Below are 20,592 nucleotides of genomic sequence, written 5' to 3'. Positions count from 1 at the left end.
GTTCTTCTCAGAGCTTGATGTTCTGTGAGACCAAAGTGACCTCTGACCTCTTTTCTGTTCCAATCTTACCTTAACCATGTTTTTGCAACGTGGAGCACTGAGGAGACATCGCCAACCAACCAGGGAAATCCTCGAACGTTAATTTAGAGTTTTTCCCAACTTTAGCAGTGGGAGAAATCCCACCTGTGTAGGAAGATAACAATACAATGTGTTCAGTTGTCCCACAGAAATCAAATGTTTAACTTGTAGATTCCTTCAATATTCAGAAAAAGAATTATGTAAAATGTTTGTGTTCTTCACAAAGTCAAATCTTTTTTGAGTTGCACAGCTTTACGATTATTATACTGCACGTTAATATTGCCCTATTCCATGTACTGCTTAGAAGTATGAGGAAACATACACAATAAGCATGTGGAGATTAATAAATATAAATCGGTGCAATTTACGGGTGAAATCGAGATAAATGAGTGTCAGGCGGTTTGTAAAGAAGGCCATGCTGCTGAACCTGAACTAGTGTTCAGCACAGCAGGTGGTATTGACAATATCACTATATTATTGTGACAGCAGAGGCAGTCTGCTTCTTCATGAACATGTGGACCAACTCATCTTCCTAAAAGGAAAAAAAGCCACCAAGTTAGGTGTTAGCAGTGAGAGTACTGACACACCTGTTTTCAAAAGTGTATTTTATTTTTCTTCATTTATTTGTTGTGTTTACATTGAATATGACTCAGAGAGTCAGTCTGTTTACAAGCAGCTGCTTCTGACAAATAATAGTTTGCTTTTTTTTTTTGCACAAACAGTTGTAAAAGACCTACCATAATTGTATGAGGTTATTATTGTTTGTATTTATATTTGAAATCTTAGATTAGTGTCTGTCTGGCAGGCAGGAATATGGCCATTCCACTATTGAAAGTGTCACTTTAAGTTCCTCATTGATAGTGATTGTTGTTGTTGTCTTTCTGTTTAAGTTGTGACATTGTGATAAAATACATTTTATATTTTAATTTTTTACTTTTATTGTATTTTATAATATTCGTATGTACCAGATTACTGCAACAAAACAATGTCCCTACGGGGATGTATAAAGTAATAATCTATCTATCTATCTATCTAAAACTAGTTCCACATGTGAGGAACTGATTCCTGTTCCTTATGTTGAATCTGCTTCCAAATCCCAACATTGTGAAAAGGCCTGTTTTTTGTCTTGTGCTTTTTAAGAGGATAAAAAGAAGAAGCATCAAGTGAATCATAGTTCTAGTAGATTATTAGCAAAATGTGAACTTTTTGTTAAATTTGCTGCTTAAGAAGATTGGAATATTGGAATAAAGAATTAATCTTCTGCCTCTAGTAACACATGGAACTGCAGCTTCTTATTTTCTATTTACATTTTTGGTATAATTTCTTAACACCATGTTGAATTGTGTCGTATTGCACCAAATCGCATTGTGTAGAATTGGCTCGCCATCAAATTAATATCGAATCGGGAACAGGGATGTATGATATCGTATCGTATCGCCCGGGGACTCAGTGAATCGCTAGTGTATCGTATCGCTGGCAGTGCATCGAGATGCGTATTGAATCGTTGCCAGTACACAACCATCATCAAACCGTTGATGACAATCAAAAAAAGCAATATGAATCAAACACAAAACCCATGGAAGACAACATACCAATCAACTAGTTATAAAATCCAAACTACTAAAATTACAGGACCTTGTAAAATTACAAACACTATTATGTATAAAGCAAGACATTTTGTATTGCCTCAAACTGTACAAACGTTGTTTTTAATCAAATCTGATTCATCTCACATATGATTTTTTTTTCTTTATTTTCTTTGGTTTGCTAGCTGTGAGCTAAAACAAGTTACATGCAACCTTGCTTTGTGTGTGTGTGACTGATTATGCTGTAATTGTGCATCAGTCCTTTTTGTATTGTTTTGTTTTGTTTTGTGTTGTGTTGTGTTTGAAGAAGGGAGCACTCACTAAAAGATGATCTTCTTTGTGCTCCTTTTCAGTCACGTAAACATTCAATGTAGTGAAATCTGAGAAAAGGAAAATAACACGATTGAAATTGATAAGTTACTTGGAACATTTAGAAAATCATTAATTAATTTTATGTTTCATCGAACGATGCTCGTTATGCTTGTTGAAATGTAATATTTGAATTCATCAAAGTGCTCTCTGCCGGGGTTGACTGTTTTTTGTGACTGTTGAGGAGGAAACAATGGGAACATTCTTTTCTAGCTTTGTATGAATGTGTTTCCACCTGGAAGCAGTGTGGCTGCTGAATATTGAGCATAACAAGGTTTGGCCCGTGGTGACAGCTCTGGAGCTGCAGCAGCACCACCAGCCACTGTTGTTGTGGAGTTAATACATTCTGTCTCCATCACTTTCTCATTTAGGCTTTTGTTTTTTTCTGCAGCTGGGTATAAAGTAATCATTTCATGCATATTGTTTTTCAAGGCCTCCCTGTTTACTTTATTTCAATGGGTTTTTAGTTCGCTAGGATTTTTAATATATATTTTTGTGATAAACATTTACACAGCCAAAGATGAATCCATTCACTTTTGTTCGTGTTGAGACACAGTATAGTTCACACTGATGGAGATAAATAACAAATCCACAGTATAGTGGGATGATGGCATCTTCCCATCACACGGCCACATCGTGTGAACTCTGTCGTAGGGCGGTGGAAACACGTTTTTGGAGTCGAGTAGAATTAAAAGATCAAAATTGAAAAGTGTTTTATGTATGTATAACCACAAGGCATACTTGCCACCACCACACCTTGGTTAGGCGAGGATTATTAGCAGTGGAGCTTATCAGCAACTCCACAGAATGCAGTAATGACGTATGTATGGTTTGTATACGATAACATGAGATCAATCCACGGTGACCAAACGGCGCTCATATTTGTACACGTTACTGGGACACTTGACTGCAGTTTATTATCTGGCAGAGTGTCATCAGTTGGTGGAGCAAGTCATCTTTCATTTGCAAGGTTGCAGTTTCAATCCCACATCTCCCCCTGTCCATATGTTGGAGTGTCCTTGAGCAAGACGCTAAACCCCAAATTGCTCCCAATGGATGGATTGAGCGCCCTGCCATCGCCATCGCCATCGCTTATATGACTGTGTGTGTAATTGGATGAATGTGATTGCCAATATAAAGCACTTTAGGGACCGCTGAAGCAGTGAAGGAGTGCTATACAAGTGAGATCCAGTTACCGTCATATAAGTTAGATTACGTTTTTTATTTAAAAAATAAGGCAATAAGGAATGAGAAAATATAGAGAAATACTGACGGGCACTATTTTCTGCCCCCCCAATGAACTTACAACAAAGAATCACTTTATTAACGTTGCTTTTTAGTCTGTAACAGAAAAGAGTTGCAGTGCAAAGAGAGTTGCAGTTAAAGTGCATCCATTTTCCTGGAATTTAAAAAAATAATTGTTGTTGCCCTGAGCAGTTTGGTCCATATGATATGATGGTGACAGTGCTCGCTGCTTTACTGAAGTAGCATTCACAAAGCTGGATGATTGTTGGACAAATTCGGCCTTGAAAAAAAGTCAAGTGGCTCGTCAGTGTGATTGAGTTGTAATGGCTTTAAGTGACGCCTTCATTCATTTGACTCCGTGCTGTCCGCTGCCAGCACGGCCACGCCCACATGAGCCAAAACCATCTTTTTTATCAAAAAGAAACCCCGTCCACACGTTACTATGAACGCAGCTCAACTCCACGCTTCACCGAATGTAGTACATATGCCAATCCTTTAGGGGCGCTGTGACTCGCCAAATACTCACCCAAAACACAGAAAAAGACACGGAGAACATAGAGCATTAGAAGTAGACTCCTGCTCATAGACTTCTATAACTTCTATAAGAGTTTCATAGGGCTATGGCGCCGCTCCTCCTGCTGCTAGCTTCAGTAGCTTCAGTAGCTTCAGTAGCTCGACTGGAACACTTCGTCCATTACTGTGGTTATTAGATGACATTGCCGACCGAAGTGAGGGGCGGCCATTACCTCATCTTTTTTCCACAGATGATCCCCCCCCCCCTGGCATGGCCCCACTATTTGAGAAGGACTGCTCAAGCATGATATTTGTATAAATACGTCTCAAGGCACTCACTTGTCCCTCCATTGTGTTTTGTTCTTGGCCCAGAAGAATAGAAACACTCAAGTCTCCACATGTTTTCTGCCATCAGAGTGACCACTTTCTAATTGGTTTTGATATTAAGAGCATCAGCACTGCGATGCTTCGTTTGATTTAACTTCCCATCACAGACGTTTTAACCGTAAACAAGAACCATTAAGCACATGTTTCGCTCACTACCGTAACACTGACAACATTTATGTTTATCGCTTCTGGTTGCATAAGAAAAGTCAACGTACACATACACACTACGACTGTAGTGGTTCCTACAGTAATATACACCCTGTGTTATGTCAGTAGACGTATCTTCGTGTTGTTTAGCAACAATCACTTTGTGGTTCAGTGATGGCCTGTTTGTATTTCAAGAGGCTCAGCAAATAATTAAAAACAATAGTGTCATTTTCATCGCTTTCAACCACCAAATTGCGTTTGTGTCAGTGTTGCATAAAAGCAATATCATGCTGGAGGTCGGCTGTAATTCTCCTCAGCGCTCGGCCTCTTGCCCACGACTGAATCACAGCCATGTTGTTCCTGAGCACATCACTCCCTCTTGTTTGGTGTGACTGAAGTAGGGCCCCGCTTTGTGTTGTATTGTGGTGGTTTAGGTGTTTGTCCTACCTCGGTATGAAAAGTTGCCATATGAAAATATAATTCCACATTTTGATATGTTTTTATAGATTTCTTTCATTTTAACCAATTGTCTTTTGGGGGGACAGTCCAGTCTTACATTAGTCCTCCTATACAGTCTTGCTCTCCCCCCCCCCCCCCCCCCCCGTGTCTTTTTACTTCTTCTCCCTTGTCACTTTGCCCCGTCTTTCGTCGATTCCCATCAGAGGTGCCAACATGTCACCGGCAGCGCTAATTTCTAATGGTCATGGGAACATTTTCTCTGACACCTGCAGCAAACATGAAGCCTGCTGGGCTTTTGGCCGTGCGGAGGGAGGTTTATCTGTGATGGCAGGCTTCCCCTCCACCGCCGCGCCAACACAGACAGCAGCACTGAGCCTGGCGCTTCACAGCCAGAGAAAGCCCCGAGACAAAGAGGCACTGCAGCGAGAGAATGGGGGGGGGGGGGGGGGGGGGGGTACATGACTTGAGAACCATTGAAAGTTTGCTCTATTTAAATGCTTTTCTCCCCTTTGACTTATCCGTTCCATGATTTGAAATATTATTTACAAGTGTAAAAATGAAGACGTTCAACACACACAACAAGTTTCTTCATGTGTTCTTCACAATTGGGAATTTCCCAAAGATCAATAGGCCGAACAGGCATAAACCCTTGGACATAATCTGGTGGACTGTTAATAAATCATGTGTACGTTCTGTCTGGCATCAAGGTCAAAAGGGGCTTGTGCAGAATGATCATATACGGACTGCCTGGTGAGCATTTGTTCTGAGCAATGGTCATCTTATCCAATTATGTAAATAGCCTCATCACAGTCGTCTTTTACTGGAGGAACTCATTTAGCCACACTATCGACTTAATATAGCCGACATGCTTCATAATACGAGTGTAGGTTAGATTTTAATTTGTGTTTTTTGTTGGTTTTTAAGATTTTTCTCACCCATGCTTTCCAATTGTATTTTAGTAACCTAAATGTACTGTATAGCTCAGTTTTAAAGCCTCGTGTTCTTATCTTGTGCAGGGGACATTGTCAGTGGTGTGATTTGCTCCAGAAACCCTTTAATGAGGGCGTTGTTGAGAGGCATGTCGCGAGTTGAAAAAAGTACTCTGCTTAATATTTCACTTCTTTTCAGGAACACATCCAACAAAACTATTTCTGCTGGGATATATGTGCTCTCAATCTCCATGACTAAAAGGACATGATTAAAAGGACATGATTAAAAGGAGTAAATGATAATAGGATTCAGTAATGGTACATGGTGAGTCCTCGCACCTATTTTTGTTGAAAAATGAATGGACCTATTGAAGATAATTGTTTGAGGGGAGTAGAGATGCTGTTGTAATGTCACTTGGTCAGGTGTTTTGATACCTTGCAGGAGTTCCCTGGACGATGTCCAATGGAGAAAAATCATGTCCTGCATGACAGTCAGGGTTCCTTTGCATTCACACTCAGAAGCAGATCAATTCATGTGTAAACAGCAGCCATACTGTTGTAATGTACTGTAGCTCATATGATAAAACCTTCCTCACCTCCGCATCACACCAACAAAAAGATCAGAACATCTGCTGCAGAGCCCTGTGTCTGCAGAGCAACACTTCTTGCTTTGGCTTTATTTCTGTTTACTGCTCACACCTACATTGTACCACTACTGAACTGCACTAAGTTGTGTTTGGATGCGAACCAATGCTTGTGTTTCTAACAGCCTCAGTCCAGATGTTGCCGCTCTGATAAATTAACTTTACCACTTATACTATGATTATTCCAATTTGAACTGGGGTACGCTAGTGGTGAGTAAGTCAAATTGCGATGTTAGACATTGTGGTTTCGTCATTGTACATACTGATGTTTGAAAAATACATGAAGTTCCTTCGTCTTTGAGAAACAAACCATTTGAACACTTCTCCATATTCCTCGCCAACCATCCACGATCGAGCTGATTGACTTATTTTTATTTTGGATTTAAGGCGACAGACCCTCAACAAAACGTTGTGGAGTCGTCACTTCGACAATTTTTTTTTTGCGAAAGTGATGTTCTACTTCTACGTGCTTGAGTGCAACAATATATAAAAGAATACATAAAAATCTGGAGAGTGTTTCCTGTGTGTTTGCTAAAGAACAACCAAGTGGTCATTGCACGTTGACTCCTGAATAGACTGAATCCAACTATGGACAATAGAGAAAAGAAACATAATGCTGGAAGTGGTCGAGTCTTCCGACAACCAGAAATGATGTGGAAAGTTTGAGCGAAGCTTTACTGAGCTCTTTTTCTCCACAGAACTTGCGTTTAAGCTGGCACTTTGATAGATCAGCTTTCCCACTCTCTGTCGGCTGCATTACTTTTACTGCTTGTGCTCTGCACCTTCACAGGTCAGTGTTCTGCTGAGGACCGTCGCCAAAGCCTTGAACTGGGAAAGCAGTGCAGATGAGGTAAAGCACATCAATCCTCACCACCTCTGTGAACACACCAGTTTGTCTTCATGGATACAAAGGGTGGCAAGACTTCCAATATGTGTTTCTTCCACCCTTTATAGTCTGTATACAATTATCATAGATGTATGCATTTGATCATTGGTTCCAATCCATCTGAATTCAAGAATCCTCTCTTCAAAATAGTGACTACGTAGCCGGTTGTTGGTAGCGTGTCATATCACACACTGATTCAATTACATCGGTCTACTACTTTGTCAATACATTACATACAGACATTCACTCAGATTCCCTGAAAGAAACTCATTTGGCATGGGTCAACTCATACGACCAACATCCTTGCTGGAAGCGAGGAAACAAAGAAATGCAGCCAATCTGATGATTCCCTTTTTTTTTTTTTTGGTTGTTGTTATTTATTGTGTGTGTCGGCACAAATGTTTGTGCTTGTCTGGCAAGAAATTAACTTTGTCACAGTGGCCCGAGACAATAGCAGGCAGGAATTGCTGAGCCTAATGTTGCACTCTGGGAGCAGTAAAGTCATTTCGCTCCAGCAGACCACTTAATAGCTTTGGCTAATGCAGAGGTTGAAAATCCATCAGTCAATCGGGCTAGACGGAGATGAGCAGTGTTTTGAGTGTCAGTATTCTTCGTATATGAGGAAATAGGTCGTGGAAGTTTCAAGAACTCTCATTATTTGCTTGTACCATGTACCACACTTGTTTTTGGATTAAAAAAAAATGTTTTTTTGCTTTAGAATGAGAATAAAAATGAAGGATGGCTTGATCATACAACATTATTTGTATTTGTTTTCAATGGTACAAAGCAATCAGTGCACAGGTAAATATACTTCACATATACAGTATAGTGTTTGGAAAAGCAGCCGAGCTCGTGGACTCATATAGGGAATAGTGATTGTACCTTTTGTTGCATTGGTAAATGGAAAATGAATTGCAAATTGCTTTACAATAGATGTGGAGATGTACTTCTTAAGTGCCATCTACCAATAGTGGGCGATCATCGATCTGTTTGCCAATCCTCACAAGCCTATATTGTGCCTAATTTGTGTTTCGTGTTCCAACCGCAGTCAGAGCTTTCATTGCACTGATGTTGCTCTCAGTAATGTTTATTGACCACTCTAATACGCAGACCTGCTAAACCACAAGAGTGTCTTTGTAAGGCTAGCGCTGCACTGGTTAAAAAGAATACAATATAAATGTTAGTTATGTGAAGCAGCTGTGAGAAGTCTGTTGAACTTCACCATTGCGTGTCAATTGAGGCAGTGCTGTTTGACCTGCAGACTCCAAAAATGTAAAAGAAAAGCCACGGCGTGGAGTTAAAAGGAGTTGAGCTTGATACCCTCATGTTCCCTGCTGCACTGAAGAGATGGAGGCTGCGTTAGCTGGGCTGATAGTGGACTCATACTCCCAAGGAGGCGTGAATATGTATCCAAGGAATTGATTGTGGACTCAAAGAGCTTGCTATAAATAATCAGTTTGAAGAATATATTGCTAAAACCAGATATCCTTGAGCCCTTATGATGGACTGGCAGCTTGTCAAGGGTGTCTGTGGCCTCATGAGGAAGGTGTGTGATGTTAGAGGGTGAAGGATTAGAACAAGTTGACAGAGCAGAGAGACTGTAGAAACATCTGGAGAACACCTTTTACATGTTGCAGTTCAGCGCAGCAGCATAGAGCTGCAACCTATAGGACACATTCTGTTATAGTTCATGGTGACGCATCAGAGGTTTCACCTGCAGCTGACCAGCCAATCGTAATCAGTTAAGAGCGTGTCTGTTTTGGTTGTGTAGCGAGGAGGCGTGGCTGAAGGAGAAACGGGAGTTGGTCCCAAATAGAAAGTCCACCTCCGTCGTGTGGAAGTAGTAATACTTTTCCGTGTGATTGGCTCGTGGCTGCTGGGAACGGATCAGGTTCAGACCCAATCTGCTGTCAAACTGTGTCACATGTCTGAGCAGTATTATGTTCTAAATGTTCTAAATGTTCTACAACATGTCATTTATTCATACTTTTTCAAAAGATCATTTTCTCAGCTAATTTTCTTTATTGTTGCGTTTTTTACTTAATCTTAAAATATTACTACGACTACTGCTACTACTACATAATTAGCCTTCATATAATAGTGCTAATATACATGATTTATTTTTGGAGAAGGGGTGGGATTTAATAAGTTATTCTTCTTCCCACTGCTTTTTGGACGTGAAAATTGATTCTATTTTACTGTTACTCAGTCTCTCTTTGATTGGTTCAATATCTTTGGTTTACTGGCGTGCAACTGTTGATGTTGATATTTCAAAATAAAAAGTGTGTTCAAATGAAATCACCTCAGTTACTTAAGTTTGCATTTTTGTTTGACTCTTTTCTGTAAACCTTTTAGTGTTTTGGTATTAAATCCCATTAAATGACACTTTGCAGAATTGCCTTAGTTTATACCAGTTGATATTTTTATTTTTCCAATTTGAGGTAAGTCTTGAGTATCATTTGAATTATTTGTTATTTAGTTTTGTAATTTTAGATTTCACTTTTCATGTGAAAACTACTTCAAAAGCCAGATGCAGTTGAGTTTTTATGTTGCCAGAGTCACTTTATTTAAGTGTTGTTATTTATCTTTGAGTAGGTTTATGTTATTTGCACGTGTTGACAAATTTACACACATTACGCTGATTAAAATATTTTCAGAATGGTTCTTTGGTTCTTAATTGTGTTTTTGTTTGTTTTTTCTTCTGTTGGGTCCATGTCTTGCATAAGAAAGGTTTTGGTCGATGTAAGAAGAATCCCGATTTTATTAGAAAAAAGTTGTGATGTGATCATTTTGCAATGTGGCCCACCCCTCGGTTGAGGGACATCAAACATCTGGTGGACCATACAGAACTAGAAATGAGATGAAAAGGCACATTTTGTTGTTGAATTACAGCAATGATATATTTGTAATAAATCACAGCTTTTTCAATTTCCGTTTCTTCTGATGAGCTGCTGAAACACAAGGAGTGTGTCTGGATCTACTTTTTTATGGTCCAGTGGAAATGGAGTCCACTGACAGTGGGTGTCAGTGAGTAGAACACAGCATATGCAACACAAAATAACTGATATGAAGCCATAGATTTGGTGAAGCCAGAGTGTTTTTTTGTGTTTTTGTCCCGTGGGGACGTTGCTATGATTAAACCTCCTCTGGAGACATCTTTAAAATTCCCAGTGTGTCGCACTATCACAAAATTATTGTATTAATGCAAAAATGCTATAACTGAATTTGATTAAAAATGTCATCTTCATACGTGTGATTCATCCTGTGAGCAGGAGGGCAGACGTCTGGACAGTTTGTGTCAATAGGTGAGGAGCTCAGACTGACTGGTTAGCAGCGCAGACACATTATTCAATAGACTACATGACCCAAGGTGGCTTAATCAGCCATGATGATGGTGCAGGGCATTAAGAGGGAATTGGTATTCACCATTCCCAAGAATGAATTATTTATACTTCGCTTTAAGGTAGAGCGAGATTTGGTGGAAAGCAGAGTGAAGGAAACGTCTGGAAATGTATCGTCACAGCAGCGATTTTAAGCTGCGAGTTCTTTAATTGAGTTGCACGTGGTGGGGGTTGTTAGTCCTACTCAATGCAACTATTCTCATTTGAATTCAAGGGTCAAACTAGACTTTAATTGTGGCAGTGCTTTACATAGGTGGGGGGAAAAAAATGGAGTTTGAATTATGTTAACGTAGGCTAAAATACCCAGGGCTCAGCATGAAAGATTCAATAGATGGTAATTTTTCATAGGCTACTGGAAAGACTTGTCCAGGATGGGGATACTATTTTTATATACAGGTGGGTTTTCTTTATTTTGGTCTTAAGATCACACCTAAATGTACATTGTTTTTATTAGTTACTATTTAATCGTACAATTTTCCGTAATTTCTCTACTGAAGACTGAAGCTTGTAATGATTTTTATTCAGGGAAAACCATAGAATTAATGTCGACTCAACACACAGAGACTATATTAAAATTCAAAGACAATTTTTATAACATTCTTTTAGCTTTACATGAAACTGTTTCTCTCCAAGATCAGAAATATAATAAAAACATTAATTAATTAATTAATAAATGTCTAACATAAGTTTATTAGAGTGCAGCTCCACCACTTTGAGAATTTTTATATTTCTAGAAACAAAGTTGTCAAATTATTACTTGAACAAAGTGGCAATAATATACTGTGATATCCAAACAGACACACACACACACACACACACACACACACACACACACACACACACACACACACACACACACACACACACACACACACACACACACACACACACACACACACACACAGAGAATACAGGAGAGCCAGGGAAAGAGAGAAAGAGGAGAAATGAATATATCTTTCTTCCAGCTTTAGCAGGTTGGTGGCTCCTGGTCAGCCAACATGGCAACCTGCTGTTTAGCTGCACAATTACTACTGTGGTCGAAACAATTCGGCTTTTCAAAGTAAAGCTATTGACTTTCACTTTGTCAATCAGCCTTCAAGTAACTTTTTAACGTGAAACTTTCTGCCTTAATATTATTCCACTCGGTGTTGTGCTGCTCTGTTGTTCCAGTGCTGCATCCAGAGACAAGAGTTAAAAAACAACAACAAAAATGGAAGTAAACAAAACTGCGTTAATTAAGTAAAAAAAAAATTAAGGAGTTAAATGTTTCAAACCAATTAACTAAATTAATGCATTATTTTTGACAGTAGTAGTTTTTCTCATGAGGTATTTCACCAGTAAACTAAAGGTCCTGTTAACACGATTTTCAAGTGAAAACAGAAAAACCTTTGCTGCATTTTGGGTTTTCGGTTACAAAACGTTACTCGGAGGGATTGAAAACTTAAAAAAAAAAAAACAGCTTCAAATGTGGAACTTTTCAAAATGATTATGTGTAAACAGGAGTAAAGTGAAGTAAAGTTTTTTTGAAAACTCTTGGGCTTCGTCTGCGTGTAGACCAGGGGTCGCAACCCGCGGCTCTTTGGTCCCTCCACTGCGGCTCCTGGAGCCTCCGTCCCACTGCAGTTCATCCTGGAGACGTAAGGAGGCAAAGCCACCCAGAGCGCAGTCCCTCTACAAAGACTGGTACAATGTAGGCGGGTCGTGAACGACGCAGAAATGTAAAGTCATTACAACAATAATGGATGAAGATCGTAGAGTTGCGGCTGCAGGTCACGACAGCCGGAGCTGCAGCTCCACGGCTCAACTGGGATCTGAAGCTGGGAGCTTCCTGTACCTTCCAGAGTAAAAGCGCTGCGCTGCAGAGCGCCGACAATTCCGGGAGGTTCATTACAGACTTGTTGAGAGTGACGGAACATTCTAGTGAATTACACAACAACTACAGGACATTAAAGACACACCATCACACTCATGGTTCTAACAATCCACATCTCCCACATTTATCTTCCATTTTAATAATGTGTAGCAATAAAGGAGCTGAGAGCTGCAATGCATTATGGGAGTTTCTGTTTGACGTGTTTTAAATGTAATTATTGGGGGTTATGTTAGTTTTGTAGTGTTGGTAATAATTGTGTTGTGTTGTGTTTATGTTGCTTAGTTCATGTAGTTTAGTTTATTAGTTGTAAGTTGTCAACCAGCAGTGAAGAAGGTTTTGTGTGTCGTGTCCTCCTGGCATGGTCTGCCGGTGGGACTGTCAAAATAAAATGCGTGTGTCTCTCTGGGTGTTGTGTTCAGTGGGAATGGGACCAAAGGGCTCTTTGAGCGTTAAAGGTAGCCGACCCCTGGTGTAGACGGAGGAAACCCTGCTACTGCACGGGCACCATGGCCGTAGTAAACAGTTACTAGTCATAGTTAATCTGGACTGAGAGCGTCATGACTCCAGTCCAGATTCTCCTGGGACTTGGTAGTTTTATAGTTGAGTCACCATAATAACAAACCACTGACCACTACAATGTCCCATTGCTAATATTTACAGCGTATTGTTTTTTGCAGCATGTGCGTGCGTAGCTTTCGTACAAGACAAGCAACACCCACCCACGCCCAGCATGAAAGCTACACCATATTCAGTGTTTCTACCATTTCTATGTAAACAAACATCATTTTCAAAAGGTTGCCCTGTAAATGCAAAACTTTACAGACACGTAAAAACAAAAAGGTTGTGTTTTCACTTGAAACGTTGTAAAGACGGGTCCTAAAATGAACCAAAAGTCCAAGTGAATGTCGCCGTCACAGTCCAGTATAACACTGAATCGTTCCCCCAGAGCCAGTGATCATCTGTGAGGAGAGACCCCAGCATTAGGAACCGGAACTAACTCATGCACTTTTAATTCATCTTGTGGTTTGGTCTGAACCAGGAGAGAACACAGTGACCGTCTGAATAATGACACCTCCGAGAGAACAGGTCGTGTTACTTTCTAATTACCATCAGTCCCGGCGAGATTTGGATCCTTGTTTTTTTTGTCAATGCAGCATAATAATGTCCACTTTTGAGTATTATTTCATATTTTCATTTGTCCATCTCACTTCACTACTTAAAGGTTGTGGAACGGCGTGCTCCCTCCCGGTTGTGTGAGCTGATCAAAGTGAGACGGCAGCACACCCAGGCCACCGTACCTTCCTCTTGGTACTGTCAAGTAGTATCCATGAGGCAGAGTATGGCATCATGAAAAAAGAGAGCGCTTTAAGTTTTTGTTGTTGTACATTTTTCTGCTTATTGCCATCGACTCGTAGTATCCCACAGCTTTGTAATTTAAGACAATCTCCCCATTAGGGCCATTTTTCAGTTGGATTCTTTCAGCCTGTGGCATCCTTGTTGCTGAAGCTCACTTGTGTAGGAATCCTGAGATGATCAAATGTTTCCTGAGACAGACTGGAGGAATGTGAGTCATGCGATTGTATTAGCGTGCCTTTCATGAATAAGATAGGTTTGAGGTTTGATTGCAAACCAAACTGAGTCACCTCACTTAAAGCCAGAGAAAAGCATGCGCTGTAACCGCGCCGTCTCATCCCTGCCCCTCTGCTCACACGCTCTGGCCTGCCTCCTGCCTCCTGCCTCCTGCCTCCTGCCTCCTGCCTCCTGCCTCCTGCCTCCTGCCTCCTGCCTCCTGCCTCCTGCCTCCTGCCTCCTGCCTCCTGCCTCCTGCCTCCTGCCTCCTGCCTCCTGCCTTCCTCCCCTGATTTAAGCACTTTTGACAAGAAGAGCTGAGCCCTGTCTAACATTTCACATGCAAGACTGCTTTTTTTAAACCCGTATTTACCAACGCTTGGTTGACTCAACACCTCTGCTCTCTTCCAGCGGCAGCCTGCTGCACCAGTTGCACGTATTAATCCACGCAAAAGGAAATGACATCGACTGCATTTAAACATTCAGCAGATTGTTTACAGAACAACACAGCATTTTTCACCCTTTTTAATTTCTTTTTTGCCTCATCTAAGGATTTGGTCATTTATAGTAAATATCCTTATTAAAATCCCTCTTTGGCATACTTTATTTAATTACCATATAAACTGATGGCACTCACTTGAGATTTCTTTTGGATTTCATTGTCGAAAGCAAACTAATCCACACATAAATAATTTAGCCACCTAAACTGTTGTCAGTGGCTCTCCAGCTGATATTAAATCCTGTTTGTTTTTCTACTTTTTGTGTGCTATTTTTTTTTTTCTTCCTTTCTCTCTGCTCTCGCAAATGATAAACGGGGCTGTAGCTCACCGTGTGTCTGCAAGCGGGTGGGAGAAAATGATTTCCCCAACCTCCTCATTGGCCATGAATGCAGAGACAGCACGTGTCTGCGGCTGTTAAACAACACTCACTGGCTCCCAGCCCACTCGTAAATTACAGAGCGAAAGCCTCTCCCAAGACTGCCTTTAGTGAAAGAGTTCAGTCGGTGAGGTTGTGTCCCAGAACCAGCGCTACAGCTGTCAGTTAACAGAGTTCTGTGGCCCAGAGACCGCGACTTTGTTTACAAATTATGAAAAGCAGCCTGGCTTAGTTCATTAGTTTCTTTATTGCCTGTGTTTTATGACATGGCTGCTTTTCTCCCCTCTTCATTATATTATAGTAAAATACTGGTGTATTAAATGTACAATTTAAACCTGTAGTTGTTCAGCTAATTGATCCATCCATCAATGCATCCACTTTATCCAGGTTATTGCTGTAAGGAGCTGACTTTGCAACATAGCCTGTGTAAACCAATTTCACTCCAATATCACGGGTCTAAATGAACATCATCGGAACTGCCGTTGCCCTGAGGCGTGTATTTGGCCATGTTTCCATCCATATTCACAAGTGCTTTATACACCTCGGAATATTTGTAAACTTAGCTGTTGCTTGTTTTTGCTTCATTTTATTTATTTGGTAATATTGAATTTACATTTGTCATGGTACATGTGAGCTTTTTTGTTTTGGCCCCTGAGTTGTGTTACAAATAAAATGAACACAATTAAATAGCAACCATTTTAATATATTTTATTTTAATTTGTCGTACATTAATTGGAAAAATAGTTGAAAGTTTAATCGTAAACGAAGTTAGCCGTATAGGGGCAGCACTAAAGTTTTGTTGCCATAAATGTTTTTGCTGTTTATTGTGTTTAGACGTGTCCAAGCTGTAAAGAAAGTAATAATGGCGTGCCCACTTCCAATTAGGAAGCCATTTGCGCTGACCGTGAACATGCTTTGAAATGGGCATTAAATTGAGTTCTAAGTGGTCTTAAAAAGGTCTTAAAAAAAAGTCCTCAATGTAGCTTATAGGAACCTGTAGGACCCTGGTTAACACTGTGGAACACTGTTTTCCTGCTCAACACCAGAGTTTCCAGCCTGAGCCGAGTGGAAGACAGGGAGGATGCACCCCACTTGTGATCGCTTCTCTCCCTTTGACGGCTTTTGGTTTGGACAACAGTGGATTTGTTTGCTTTGGTCTCCGTGTCCTCTCGTTGCCCTCTTCTCTGCCTCCTGGCTGTCTCGTACTTCCTAAGTATTTGAAAACCTTTCACAACTACATTTTCCGGCGACATGCGCAGTGTTTCATCCTTAATGTGTCGTCAGCGTAACGACGCCACCGCCTCGTCAAGTTCTACACATGTTATATACGCATGATTTATAGCACACGTGCTTGTTTTGTTGCACCATTTTACTCAGACGCAGCTGAGTGCAGTGACTGTCAGCAGTTTCCGTGTGAATGAACTGATTGCAACAGTATGATGAAGGAACTCTCATTGTCTCTGAGAAATGCAACCAGGGAGTATCGATGACTGTCTCAGCGCTCGCTTTTGTTAATCATCATAGTTTTTTTTGTTTTTTTTAACAATACCGCCTTACATACTGCTCCCCAACGGTGCTGCCATCACTCTCACGTTTCATTTCCTTGTGAGTAGGAAGCTCTGACAGAGTCATCTCTCTGGCATGTCAGCAGGAGCTCATCAGCAAACAAATATACTGCACAACATGATTGCATGTTTTTAATGGTGCGGGGACACTTGTGGCTGTATTTTTAGCTTGTGTGCTATACAGCTGGTGCGTCGTCATGTGGACAAAAAAACAAACATGAATTGGATTGATTTTTAGAGTGCTTGCAAATTGTGATTGCAGGAAGAGTGACAGAAACGCTTGAATCGCCACAAGCATGACGAGGCCCCGATGCAGACAAGCTCTTTGAGTTGCAGATCCCGTGTCACATCTGACAGCCGGGAAAGAGTTCCATGTCATTACCATATATGTCACACTTGCTGTTTCCAACTGTATTGTTCAAATGGCTCTTTTGTATCCTGTGCAAAATGTTTACCATAATGTACATGTCTGAAGATACAACGTACTTGATGTTGTTTGAAGCATCACTGCATGATTTACTTCAGCATCTGATGGTTATTGGCTTTGAAGTACTTGCTTTTATCCTGTAGGTCAAGTAAGTTTCTATTTATTTATGTACCTTTTTTGGGATAAACCATCTTTATTTATAGTGTCTGAAGAAGAATCTGAAAATGTCAAAGACAGCAGTTGTAAGCTCTGACTTAGTACTCACCTCTTATGACTATTCTTTTGTCACCTTGTTTTCTAACAACTTTGTGGCGTTACATGGGAAATATGTGTTCACACTTTGACAGTCACTATACCTATCAGAACTGCAGTGGTTGAAGTGATTCTAAATCAGACATATTCACAGCCAAGTAATTAAATTCTCTTCCATCCAGCTTTGTTTTACACAGGCAAGATAGCCTTTTCATGTCACTTTATATTCAAAGAGAATATAGAAAAATAACCGAACCGCTTCATATAAACAAGGACAGATGACAGTGGGAACGAAAGCAACTCAGTGCTTTCTGCTCCCCATTAAGGTTTGGGGAATAGTAAGAGAATATGACCGTGAACAACCAACAAACAAGATTACATGAGACAACCAGAGAATCCACATGCTGTTAACGTAATGGTTGCAGGAAGTACAGATCATGAACCTCCAGTTCCACAGTCGGAGCTCTTGCAGGAAGGGACAGAAAGAGGACAGACAACAGGTTTATCGCACAACTCAAGCAAATGTACACTTTGGTTCCATTGCTGGATTTGCGTCAACACAATTCCCCGGCGTGGTTATGCATTTTCGTTGTGTCGTGCAGATACCCGTATGATTATTACTCTAACATAAACATGCCGGAGCCTTCTTTTTGTGTCCCTTGTGTGGGAGAAGAATGGCTCATCACAGAGACAAACATGCATTCTACGGAGCAGCTAAAGGAAAGAAAAGGGACACAATAGCAACTTGCCAGGACTCCCTCACTTCTTGTGAAGCCGGTGTGATTAATCAAAGACTGAAGATTGTTTCAGATGGCAATTTAGTTTGTGCCTTCCCAGGCTGCCGATTCCCTGCTGTGGAGACAAAAGATGAATGGACTGATGGGGGCTTTTATGGGGATATCTCCATTCCGATCATCATAGCAGCTTGTTGAGGCTTCCAGTCCTCCTCACACCCTGAGGGAATCCGTTAATCTGGGCTGGACGCAGGTGTCTGGTCTAATACTGAAGACAAATGAACTCCAACTGCACATGCATACATACTGACACAACCCAAATACTTTTCTTTCGGAAGGAATGCACTGACAACATCAAATCTTATGACATTGAAGCAGTAAATCTGGTATTCATATTTATTTGTGGTGTAATTCCGACTTGCCTCTCAATAGCGATGAGTTGTAATGACACACCCTCCTCATAAGACTCTCAGAAACCAGGCAAGACAATGGGCGCTGGCACTTTGTTTCAGTTTCCTTCCCTCATATTGGGTTTTCTGCAACAGTAAAGATGTACTTTTATATTTTCAATCTTGCTCACGGCCCTCGTAAGTGTGTCTGCATAAAGCTCCGTCATCTCAGCTTTGATGGCTGCTCCGAAGCTTGCGTGTTGGTAACCACGCTGGATCTGAATCAGAATTTCCGAATGATTTCAAAGGCAACTTCTCTTTTCCCCTGTTTCCCTGCTTCATCCATAATCATTAGTGCACACATTTTCCCAAGTTAGCAACACAAGCTCTGAACTATAGAAAAGTATTTTAGAGCCAAGTGTGTGGAAATGAAAAATGCTGGTAATAACAAATATGATGGGGAAAGTGTGTGGCTTAAGAATGATGAATGCCATTTGTTTGTGTGCCTACGGAATGCTCTCAAAAGGGATTGTCTTCACAATCACCTCGTCCATTAGAAAAACTCCCATTTTCCCAAATTAAAATAGCTGTCATTATTCTTCCAAAGTTTAGTTCAATGTTATTGTGATGGTGATGAAGCTGCCAATTTTTCTGGCCTTGGCGTGATGAACTGTCTGTCTCACATTGAACTTCAGCAGTGAGAACCGTGATATTGATTCAAATCCACAGCAACTTAATATGCTGTTATTTCTGATCTGATGACCGCGTAAATACAACACAGCAGAGCAGCTTGTTAATAGATATCGCTTTTATCATCCCATCATCTCTGGAAGTGAAAAAAGATTTTCTCCAGACGTATTTTGTGTTTTGCTGGTTCGGAACCTGCCCTTCATTCCTAATGAGTAACAGTTGAGTACAAACCAGAGGTCGGTGCTGTCGTACTTATTTTGATTTCCTAACAATGCTGTCCTAATAAGCCCTTATGTGGGAAGCAAGAGTTTTTAACACTTATGTGGGGGTTTTTCTTTTTTTTTTGAAAATTGTTCATATGCGTCTCATTATGGGAGTAACTTTCAGTAAGAAGAAGCTCTGTGTGGTGTTCGCAATAATATTCAGGCTTTTACATGGTGTATATGAACTCAAGCCATTGTTCAGTCACACCCCTCCTTTTGTCAGTCTCAGCCTTGTTATTGCACGCCCTGCATTGTTATTCAAATTGAAACCATATGGAAAAAGGAATCAATTGTACATTCAGTCATAATCGTCATTTGAGTGTGTGCAGGGTTCATCTGATGTTTCCAGAGTCTCTGCTGTTCACTCACAAATTCCCCGGGGCCTCATTTATAAAACCTGCTGTAGGATTCTTACTACAAATGTACGTGTGGCAAAAAAAATTCAGATCAATAACCGTGCGTATGCATTTCTGCACGCACTTTACTTTTATAAATCCCAATCCACCTGGAGGGTTGGCGGTTCAGGCCCCGCCCTCAATACGCCCACTTTCTACCATAAATGGTCAATGCAAAGCACCTCGGCAATATTTTTGCATCTCAATCAGCCCATTGATTGCCGGCATTCGACGCTAAATCCTGACAGAAAAGATGACGAAAAGGAATTTTACGGAGAGAGAAATAGTCATGAGGTGGTGGAGGTCAGGAGATGATGTTATTTGTTGGTCACAGTGGTGGAATCACTAGTGAAAGAAAAACAAGCGATCGACAGCATGCTGTAACTGCTGTGAATGGTGAGAGAGTCAAAGAGAGATCAGTGACTGTAGAGGTGGAGGAGAAGAATCTGATGTGAAGGTGGAGGTCAGAGGAGAGTGACATCATGGGGGAGAGTGACATCATGGGCCGAGCTCACTGCGGGGCGCAAAACCAGCCCCCATGGTTGTGACGCTAGCGTGGGAGAGGGAAGGAGACATTTTAGTGGACTGATAAAGTTCTGTTTTATTTGTTTATTAAATGTATGAATTACATATTTGGGACTTGTAAAAAGGTTCAGTGGACTTTGTGTTTTATCCTCAGTCACTCGAGAGTTGGAGGCGGAGGGTGGAGGAGGAGGTCGTCTGCCTCCAGCAGCGCTGTGCCCCGAGTGCATGACTGTACCTGTACAGGCTTTTACCAGGATTTACAGCCATAACGTAAACATATATTACACTGTATCACGTATGTATAATAACAAAATAAGCAATATAAAATCTATAATTTCTTTATTTTACATGTAGCCCATGGTATATCAGCTCAGTTGCAGTTTGTTTTTT

General features: G+C 40.7%; 1 protein-coding gene across 2 annotated transcripts in view; it reads left to right on the top strand.

The window, feature by feature from the left end:
* enox2 (ecto-NOX disulfide-thiol exchanger 2) overlaps positions 1-20,592 on the top strand; it is a 205,475-nt gene that overhangs the window by 30,811 nt on the left and 154,072 nt on the right. For both annotated transcript variants that reach the window (XM_080502063.1, XM_080502061.1), the window contains exon 3: positions 7,148-7,207. The gene's annotated coding sequence lies outside the window, so the exon portion shown is untranslated. The remainder of the gene's footprint in view (positions 1-7,147; positions 7,208-20,592) is intronic.

This window comes from Blennius ocellaris (genome assembly GCF_963422515.1).
Source record: "Blennius ocellaris genome assembly, chromosome: 9".
Classification (NCBI taxonomy): domain Eukaryota; kingdom Metazoa; phylum Chordata; class Actinopteri; order Blenniiformes; family Blenniidae; genus Blennius; species Blennius ocellaris.
The sequence above is the reverse complement of the archived record's forward strand: the minus strand, read 5'-3'. Positions and strand labels throughout refer to the sequence as shown.